Source organism: Megascapheus bottae, chromosome 26 (assembly GCF_031878675.1).
Source record: "Megascapheus bottae isolate mThoBot1 chromosome 26, mThoBot2.hap1, whole genome shotgun sequence".
Lineage (NCBI taxonomy): Eukaryota > Metazoa > Chordata > Mammalia > Rodentia > Geomyidae > Megascapheus > Megascapheus bottae.
In genome coordinates, this window is record NC_143534.1 from 17,170,871 (window position 1) to 17,181,872 (window position 11,002).

General features: G+C 39.9%; 1 long non-coding RNA gene across 1 annotated transcript; it reads left to right on the forward strand.

Moving 5' to 3' along the window:
- Nucleotides 1-980: 980 nt before the first annotated feature.
- On the forward strand, nt 981-8,973 carry LOC150046010 (uncharacterized). Its single transcript, XR_016532762.1, has 3 exons — nt 981-1,040; nt 7,105-7,161; nt 8,939-8,973. It is a non-coding gene; the product is annotated as an uncharacterized LOC150046010 (long non-coding RNA).
- Nucleotides 8,974-11,002: the final 2,029 nt, after the last annotated feature.

Consider the following 11,002-nt stretch of genomic DNA (forward strand, 5'->3'; position numbering starts at 1 on the left):
CTAATGAAATAAATCAGCAATGATTATCTTTATTTAGCAATTTGGTTAGGAAAACTGAACCTGAATGAAGCCATTTCCATCTGCAAAGCCACAGAGGTAAAAATGTTAAAGGCTGACTGAAGGTGGCTAAAGGGGACTTTTACATTTTTCTTCCACATCATCTTGTTCAAGTACTAAATAATTCTCACATCATACACACATTTATAAGATACTAGGGAAATAAGTTGGAGGAATCTTACTGTTAACTGAGCATCAATTTTCTTTATTTTTTTAAAATAACTTAAAATAGACAAATTTTAATTGCACATACCTGTATATATTGGAAAATTATATTTGTAAACAGGATTGTCTATAACTTAGATACAAAATGACACTATAACACATCAATGTAAGACGATTAAATCTATTGACTTATCTACCACTCCAAATACCTACTTTAGTGTATCTGTGGTAGGAACAGTAGAAATTTACTCTTAGCAATTTTGACATGTACAATACAGTATTGTATGTATGGGGGGGTGCAATGGGTATGTGTGTGTGAGAGAGAGCTAGTTCTGGAGTTTGAACTCAGGGTCTGGGTGCTGTTCCTGACCTTCTTTTGCTCAAGGTTAGTGTTATATCACTTAAACCACATTTTCCTTCACTTCCTTTTTTTTGTGGTAGTGGAGGTTAATTGAAGATAAGAATCTTATAGACTTTACGGCCTATGCTGGCTTTGAGTCAGGATCCTTAGATTTCAGTCTCCTGAGTAGCTAGCATTACAGGTGTGAACTACTAGCACCTGGCTACAATATGGTATTTTTAATTATAATCTCCATGCTGTATAAAGTCATGTCAAAATTCTTATTCCTCCTGTGCGGTTCTTTGTGTCCTTTGACTTATATCTCTCAAATTATTTCCTCCCCCTCTTCAGGCTTTCATCAGTGTCATTTTATTTGCTGCTTCAGTGAGGTTGACTGTTTTACTTTCTGTTTACGCCTTCCTGTAAGCGTCAGTTGTCAATCACTGCCACTATAAATAGGTGCAACACCTTGGTTAAGGTAGGTGATTTAAGGCTCACAAGATAAAAGCAGTACAGTTAACAATGTTGCTATGTTATTGTTATTTTGCTTTAATTCATTGAACCATATTTCCTTTTTAAAAAACTTAAATAGTTTAAGTATTTTGACTAATGCAAATAGCCTGGCAATGAGCATCCTTAAACAGAGGGCTGGCTAGAAATTACAATGAAGAATTTAAGACAGAAAAAGGCATAATTCATGACTTAAAAAAGATAAAAGAAATACTTGTATATTCAACACCTACCTAAGAAACTGAACTTTGCCAATATAGTCAGAGCTCCTACAGATCCTTCTCTTCTCCCTTTTCTTACCCTAACAGGCATCTGCTAACATCAGGGTTCCTTAATCGACTGTCCTTTATGTGTTTATGACTTGGTGTATAGCTCTATGCCATAATACACTAACACGTCAATATAACCTTCCCAGATTACAAATGTAGTGGCATGCTCATCCAAGAAGGGTTAGTTATAAATAATAAACAAAATGGCTTTTCATCTTTTACAAGGTGATTTCTTGCTTCTTGCTTTATTCAATTCCTTTGCACCCTTATAAACATAAAGAACAGAGATTCTGAGAGATGAATAAATATCTCTTGACTTTTCACTCTTAAGCCAAGGGAATTGAAGTCTGACTTCTAGGAGTCTCCTAGCAGAGGATCACAATAAATCTTCTTGAAGTCTTCTGACTTCAAGTTCTATGATATTTCTGTTAAGATGTTTTCTAATGGTGCAACCATTCTCATTTACTTTTAATTGCATTTAATTTAATTTTGTTGTCAGGATAATGTATAGAGTGGTTATGGTTACATTTGTCAGGTAGTGGGTGCATTACTTCTCAAACACTGACACTCCTCATGTTTTTGTCTCCATTTCTTCCCCTACCCCTCCCAATCATCTTGTTTTGCCCCCTTGCCTTCCCTATTTCAAATAAACAAATAAAGTGATATATAATATACCAGGTAACAAAGTCAGATACAGTAATGACATGAGATTAACCTTGAGGGCAAAGAAAGAGAAAAGAAATAGTACACTAAAGAATAGTACATTAAGAGCAATAATCACAAAGACAAACCTCTTGTTTCCATATCCTAGAGTTCATTTAGTCTCATCCTATATGCCATTATGTGCATAACTTTTGAGCTACTGTGATCCTCTGCTAGGAGAGTCCTAGATGTGTACTAATTATTACAAATGAGGGGAACCATTGAGCTCCTTTGGGTGTGGTTACTTCACTTAATATGATTTTTTCCAAGTATTTCCTTTTCCTCATGAATGGGGCGATACCATTCTTTCAGATGGCAGCATAGAATTCCATTGTGTATAAGTACCACATTTTCTTGATCTATTCATCTACTGAGGGGCATCTGGGTTAGTTACATATCTTAGCTAAACCAATCTCCTTTATATATTAAAAAAAAGCCAGAATCAGTGATAGCTCTTGCTTCTTGCTCCTCTCCTGGCTTTCTAGTGACTTATTTTCAGTTTAAATGTCAACTTCCCTGTGTGTTTTAAATTATAAAATTTTTCTTATGTGTCTAAGTTGAGAGAAGAAATGCAATGTAATTTATTTGAGACATCAATCTCAAAACCAAAAACACAGTACTGAAAAGCTTGACACTGCTGACTCACCTCAATTATTTTACTTATTCCGAAGACAGATCTGAGAATTTAGGTTTCAAATCAGTCCAGGCAGACAAACCAACCCCTTATCTTCAATTAACCGGCAAAACGTTGGAAATGGAGGTACGACTTAAATAGTAGAAAGCCAGACTTAAGCAAAAAACCTGAGATGGAGGCAGCCCTCTGTTCAAGCTCTCATACCGGCAATGTGTGTGGGCATGCTTGCACGTGCATGTGCATGCGCACACACGTGCGTGTGCACATACATACACACACACACACACACATGCACACATCTGCACACACACTGCAAATTATCCATCTTGGCTAAGGCTTTCATTCTGTATTCTTTAAGGCCCAAGCTCTCAAAATGTGATTAAATCACTCCTCTGTAGTATGGTATAAACTTTTCTCCTTAGGCATAAAATTTTCACACTGATTCAGAAAACAAATAAATTAGAAAAAAATGCAACAAAGAAACTTTCTTAAATGACTCAATTGATTTGTTCTGAGTTGGAATGATGCCTCAGATTCTATAGAAATATTGATGATCAAAGATTGTCTTCAGCTTTTTTTTTTTTTTTGAAACCTGGGACTTCAAAAGGGCTCAGGGAATATTTTGCATCAGCAGCTTTCTTTTCTTTCCTTGAAGAGTCTCAAACAGTGTGATTCATCTGTTTATTCCTGCAGCGCCACCAACTGTCTACTTTTCCAGTAGTGAAATTCAAGCCATTCATTGAAATAACTCCAGCACTTAAAATGTGAAAAGGACTCTGGAGTACTCCAGGGAACCTAAGGTCAGCTGGTGAGAAATTGCTTACATACAGTCCCAGCTGGCCTGGTGCATTATCATCACCATTGCTGTCATTATTAGAATGACAGTAGAGAATCTACTATTACTAACACACTTCTGCAGACGACATCAAGATAAGTATTGTTATCTCTATGTTACAAATGAAGCAACTATAAGGTCCACCAGAGGTAGACCAGCTGGCCTGGTTAGTGAAAACCACAAAATCAAAATCAAAATCAAAAATCAAAATCTGTATTCTACCAACAACTGCACATTTGTAAACTATGCATAGTGCCAGCTACTGCAAGCCATTCAGAGATGATAACACCTGCTTTATAACCCAGAAAGAGGTTTCCTTCAAATACAATTCCAGTGGAGACCTATTTGTGCAAATTGCTATAAAGAAAGACTAGCAACCTGTTATGTCAGCCTGAGGGAAGATGAATTTCTGCAGGATAAGTAGGGATTTTAAGAGGGTCTTGAAAAGGTGAGCTGCCAAGTATTAGTATGGTGTAGTTTGACAGAGAACATATAGTTTAAGTCTTAAGCTCAGCAAGTATAGTTGGTATTTAGATCCTTTTAAGTCAGTAAGAAGATAAGGTAATTTTCTAAATGGTGTGGTTTAGAGGAGCCTGTACTTGGAGAGCCAGTGGTCACTTGAAGGAAGGACTGAAATTCTAGGCATTCTAGTAAACACAAGAGTGAAGCCCTTCAAGATTGGAGGAAAGCTAGTGCCCACTAGCTTTTGGGAGAAGCTAATGTCTAGTGGGCTTTGCAAAGGTAACCTTTGTCCCAATTGCCTATTGGACTTTGTGGCAGCACTGGGGTTTCAGTATTAATGGCACAGGGCTAAGCTCTGCCACTTCAGAAGTCACCCTCAGTACCCATTCTTTGTGATGCAGATACTTGCAGCTGTGGAAATGATCTTCATAGAATGAGTTCCTGAAGGTAAGGGATCCTGCTGGAGCAGGATGGGTCTCCCTCCCTTCGAGTAAAATTTATTCTCACGGGTGTTTTCCAGAGTTAAGATGACACATTTAGAAATAAAATCCCACCATATTACCACACACATTTATAAAGCTCAAGTGCTATGATTAGAAAACAAGTGAAACTAAATACTTATATAAACCTAAAATGTAGTCATTGAAAGTAGTACACAGGTTTTCAAGATCATGTACATTTACAAAGACACACTTCAACTTGCCAGGATGGCTTCTAAAGAAGGACTGTGGGAATAGGAGTGGAATAGTGAGAAAATATTAATGAAGAGATATTCAGCCTTGCACAGTCCAGAGCTAATGCTCCATCAGGATATATATACACAATTAGTTCAACCTTCTGTGCATTTTATCCTCTCTCATTCTGTTTGTCTTGGTCTCTGTCTCTGTCTGTCTGTCTGTCTGTCTGTCTCTCTCTCTCTCTCTCTCACACACAGTCACACACACACACACACACACACACACACACACACACACACACACTGCCCTAAGTTGCTTTATAATTCTTGCTTACAGGCTCTAGAAAGATGAAAAATACTGGGTTTAGCAATGTGGCCCATTCTGGAAACACAATGAAGTGAATGAATACATAATGCTTCTAGTCTTTTATATTTTAGAAAATTCAATCTGAGGATGCTGTTGCTAAGTCTATTATATCAAAATCATCTACTTTGTGTTATTCGCTCTATGGGAGAACAGGGCCATAACCTCAAACACACCTGGAAAACACACTGCCTTGGGGACAGCATTGGTAGCTACATTTTAGAGCCTCTTCCTCCTCCCTTCTTGATCTGTATCCTTGCCTAGCACACAAGCTCTGTCCATTCTTGAGTAATCCCAACCTAGAGGACATGTACGTTGGCATTTATTTTACATCATCAGAAATCTCACAATACAAATATTACCCTCTAGTACTTATGTATATACATATACACATACACATAAATAAATCTATATGGAGTTGGGGATGCAGCTCATTGATAGAATGCTAGAATGCTTGGTTAGCATGCCAAGGTTTCATCTCCAGCACACACACACACACACACACACACACACACACACACACACACACACACACAAACACACACACACACAGCTCCCTTTCCTTTCCCTTCATGTCTTTCTTCCATTATCCATTCTCAGTAATGCCAGTCCCCAAGAGCTGAAGGAAGGCAAGGATGATGGGAAGGAAGTCTCTCATGTATGCTGCAGGTTGAAGCATTTCACACCCAGAACCAACTGTTTCTTCCTTCCTGTTACTACCTCTCTCTCTCCTCTTGTCTCTCTTATGCAATTTTAAATAAAGCAAGGATTGTTCTTTCCTTTGTCCTAATCCTATGGTGAGTAGAAGTGAGATTTATGAAACAGAAGGTAGCTAGAAGGGAAAAAAAACCCTGGCTTGCAGGTAGATGGAGACCTGGAAAGATCACCTGAAACTCACATTTGAACCAAGAAGCCAGAGCCCATTCCCAGCCCCACCAACTCACACTTCACATGTCAGTTTTCCTCTATTTTGAAGGGCTCATGTTCATGTTTTATTGTCGGGATAATGTATAGAGGGGATACAGTTACATTCATCAGGTAGTAGTAGGTGCATTACTTCTCAACATTGATATTCCTTCTCCTGTTTTGGTCTTCATTTCTCTCCCCCACCCCTCCCAATCATCTTGTTTTCCCCCTTCCCTTCGCTATTTCAAATAAACAAATAAATGTATGTATAATATACCAGGTAACAAAGTCAGATACAGTAATTACATGAGATTAACCATGAGGGCAAAGAACGAGAAGAGAAATAGCACAGTACATTAAGAACAACAATCACAAAGATAAACCTCTTGTTTCCATATCCTAGAGTTCATTTCATTTAGTCTCATCCTATATGACCTTATGTGCATAACTTTTGAGCTATTGTGATCCTATGTTAGGAAAGTCCTAGGTGTCTACTAATTATTATAAATGAGGGGAACCATTGAGCTTATGTTCCTTTGGGTCTGGCTTACTTAATATGATTTTTTTCCAAGTCTTTCATTTTCCTTTTGAATGGGGTAATGTCATTCTTTCTGATGGCAGCATAGAATTCCATTGTGTATAAGAACCACATTTTCTTGATCCATTCATCTACCGAGGGACATCTAGGTTGCTTCCATATCTTCGCTATGGTAATTAATGCTGCAATGAACATCATTGTGAAGGGCACATGTTCATTTTGTCCCAGTTTTCTCTATATAGTTTTATACTATGTATGGGAGATCAGCACATGGCATGAATAAAAATTTGTATCACAGAATAACCAATATCCTGGCAACTTTCAACCCTATCTCGTGAGGGAAGAGATTTGTGATATCCCAGTGCCTGGTATATACCAACTAGCCCCCAAAATAACCAGAAATGCTTGATACCTGACACTACATTTTAATGGAAGTGGGAGGATGCACTATCTAGAATTGACAGGAGGACAGAAAGGCTAATTAAAGACTTCCCAGATGAAACAGACCTGTTTCATCATTTTGCCAATAGCAGTGTTGTGTGAGTTGTCTAGGGCCAGGAAGGATAAAACTCAGTTATCAATAACTGGTTGTCTCAGGTGAGTGAGTGTCTCTTATATGCAGCCTTCTTATCTGTCTCTCCTTTAGCAGGGTGTGGTACCTGGGAAGCTGGTGAGGCAGACCTGTCTGTACAAGGAAGCCAAGGTAAGAGGATGCTTTGGAGTTAATCCACAGGCATACTAGAAGACAACCTAAGGATGACTCAGAGTCTAAAAATGTGTGGTGCAAACAGACTAGGTGCCAGTCTCCTGGGAAATTTGGCTGGGTAGGAACAGGCTTCAATGGGGAAATGCTAGTTATTTAGTCTCATAACTTGGTCTCAACAAGTAGCCAAAGGAATTCTCTAAGCAGACTGTTTGGATTTCTCAAATAGATTATAGGCAGAAAATATTCTCCTCATTCTCAACAAAGGAAGTCTAAGGAGAGACACATATTCAAGTGAAAGCCACTTAGTTACAAGTCAACTGAAAAAGTACTGTATTCTCAAGAGGGATTGTCCTAATATTTACCATCATGCTTCTTAAAGCTTCAGTGAAGACTGTATCTAAAATGAGTAATATGTGGTTCACTGTTAGCGTAGTAGGCTCTAGCCCAGCAGTGTCTGGGAAGAGGTGAAGTAAATCCCTCATTCCTTCCTTTCCACTTTTCCCTTTTCCCTCTTCTCTTCCTCTTCTTCCTCTTCACCCCCCTCCTCTTCTTCTTCCTCTTCCTCCTCCTATATCTTTTCATCATAGGTTGGCCTTGAACTCAAGATCCTCTCACCTTAGCTTCTCAAATGCTGAGATTACACTGATAAGTCCCTCTCCTTTCTGTTTTTTTTTTTTTTGCCAGTCCTGGGCTTGAGCTCAGGGCCTGAGCACTGTCCTTGGATTTTCTCAAGGCTAGAGCTCTACCACTAGAGCCTCAGCACCACTTCCGGCTTTTTGCTATGTATGTGGTACTGAGGAATCGAACCCCGGCCTTCGTGCATGCCAGGCAAGCACTCTATCACTAGGCCAAACTCCCGGCCCTTGTTTTGTTTTTTAAGATGAGATGAGAAGGTCTCTAAGGTACTCTGGTAGCTTGTCTGCCTGGGTGAGGAGCTTTTGAGCCAAGAATGTCAGCTCTAGTATCTGCTCTGTCTCCATGCTCCCTGACAACTGACCCCCTGGGAAGATCTCAGGTTCAGGTACCATGAGCTCAGTTCAGGGTCCTGAGCTCTGACATTGATATTTGTTTGCAGATTGATGGTTGGCAACTGACCAACACATCCAGATGAGGAAGCTAAATCATTTCCCATTGCATGCAAAGTAACTTCAGGACTCCTCATCCTGTCCCCATGCATACTCTGTTGTCTTCCCCAAAAGAAGGAGGTGGTCTTTTCAGTCTCTTTCTGCTTCTTCCATAACTGGGCTCTGGAGGGAAATGGAGCCCAAGTAGTCCTTGAACTCAGGACCCTCTTAGCCTCTCAAATGCTGAGGTTACAGTTTTATCCCTCAACAAAGTAAATCCCTTGCCACACAAACTGGCTCTCTATATTTCCTTCTGTTCACTGTCTGGACCCAGTGTATCTCATTCATTTTCAATTATACCGAGAGGAGGAGAGAAAAAAAGTTCTGTGGATTCACAAATTTTAGACAACTTTCCTTTGGGAAAGATGACCAGAACAGTTAGGTCATTTTCCAAAATCTGGTCACAGCTAAACCCAGTCGCAACCCAAAACAAATCAACTAATTTTCTTTAGAGTCTCCATGAACATCTCTCGTATTTCCAACCTTGAAGTTTCCCTTCTCTCTCTGGTATCCCTTGTAGCCAATGGCTCTTGGCTACCCAAGGCATGCTTCCCTTCTCCCAATGTAGGCCTGCTCACTTTTCTCTCTTTTCATTCTTGTCTGAGAAAGATAGTAGAAGGTGTAATTGCTTGTTTGTTTTTATTTTGAAGCCCTGGAAATGAGCCTAGAGTTTCATGCATGCCAGGTAAGTTCTGTGCCACTGTACACCTCCAGCCAATGAATGAGAGTTTAAATAATTGCACAGTACTGGGTTTATAAACCATAGCTGATATTTTCTGTGACCTTGATATTTAGAATAGTCTTTGGTACATGGTAACGACTCAGTATGTATTTACTGGGGCAAAGGCTGAAAAAATGTAATTCCCAAGATCTTCCACCAGCTGGCCAACTCCCTTGTGTAATTTGTGCAGAAGAATAAAGTAACAAATGACCACTGTACTACTATTAGTTCATTGCAGTTTATAAGTCACTTCACATAGTCTCAGAAGGATCTTGCATTTTAAAACAGTTTGATAGCCTGTTGCTTGATGTGGTTTTGTGCAGACATCTTTCAGAAATCTTAGAAATGATATTTTGAGATCCTCCTTCCTTGCTTACAAATAAACTTTATCCAACATATATAATCATTCTTTATTTGAGCAAAGGGATCCTTTTGCTCTTTGCTCACATTTCTACCAATATTCCCTCATTACTAGAGAAAAAAATGTGTAAGTGTATCTCCTTTTATATACACATAAACTGCTGTTGAATGCTTGAGGAAGACCTTAGGCTTTGCACAGCCATGCCCTGTCTGGGTCAGCTTATTGTAGTTTTTTCCTTCTGCTATTCCTCTTTGTGTCTTCCCCCTGACTGGCTAACATGCCTCTTGAGACAGGAGCCTGTCTGCAGGCACAGCTGGAAAGAGACTCTGGCCCAGCTCTCTGGCTGATGGAACCACTGGAGCTGGCTTCCTGGCAGCCAGTGACACAGTAGATCTGGCTTTATTTATTACTAACCATAGGCATTTTGTGTAGAGGGGGACATGTTAGTAACAGCACACACCATGTCAGGGCCACATTTAGGCCTGGACAGAGAAATCAGGCAGTGACTCACAGTGTTGGGAGAGAGCCCTGTCACCTAGGCTGCTCAGAAATTACACAAAAGGCCAAGTCAGGACAGGAAGCTTCCTGTCTCCCCACTATCATCTCACATCCCTCTTCCTCTGAGCTATCTGTCCTACATAGGTGCTCCTACCATTTCTCCCCTTCGAGGTCACCTCAGGCTGTGACTTCACTTGGGGTGACACTCCTCTTTCCAAATGTTGCTTGCTTTTTCCTCTTCTGTGTTTTCCCTTGTCATTCTTTAGGCTTGTAATGTCCTAGCCTTGAGTCTATATTGATTTGATCCTATCCATGCTTCAAAGTTCTGCTCTAACATGTTTGCTTCTTTTTTTTGTTTGCTTCTTTTAATATCTCTCTTGCTCTTCTTTGCTCTAGTCCTTTTTATAAACCACACTCAAAAGGCATTTTCTATGGTATCTCATCATTGCTCTTTATTTGGCAAGTCCCGAGGCTTGAACTCAGGGCCTGAGCACTGTCTTTGGGATTTCTTCAAGGCTAGAGTTCTACCATTTGAGCCACAGCACCACTTCTGGCTTTTCCTGTGTATGTGCTACCAAGGAATTGAACCCAGGGCTTCATGCATGCTAGGTAAGCACCCTACCACTAGGCTACATCATTGCTCTTACGCGTCCCAATGTCTAGTCAGTTGAGCTGGTGTGATTCAGGGCAGGGATGGTACTTTGTTCATTTTTCTATTTTGCCTACCCAGGAACTGCCTAAGTTATGATTGCAAAATGAAGTGAACACACTGTGCCAGAGATGAGTGATGAGTGATATTAAGTGGTGTGTGATACTGGCTCAACAGACCATGGGGCAAAATCTGTAAGTTTCAAGACTTAAAAAAGTCTTCAAGCATCCTCAAAATCCTGAAGAAAGTCTCATTGCATGTTTGATAGTAAGGACAGTCATTTTGTTAGACAACATACATAGTGATTGTTGTTTGCAGGGGACCTGCCTTTGGGGAGAGAGGCAGATTTCCTCTGCATGCACCATATCCATAAGAATTCCTCTGGACCTTGCATTGTGGTTGCAGAGTTGCATGTGGTAGGAACTACTTGACTGAAACATTAATGCCGGCAGTTCAGTGAGACTACCCTTGCATTTCAGCCTGAG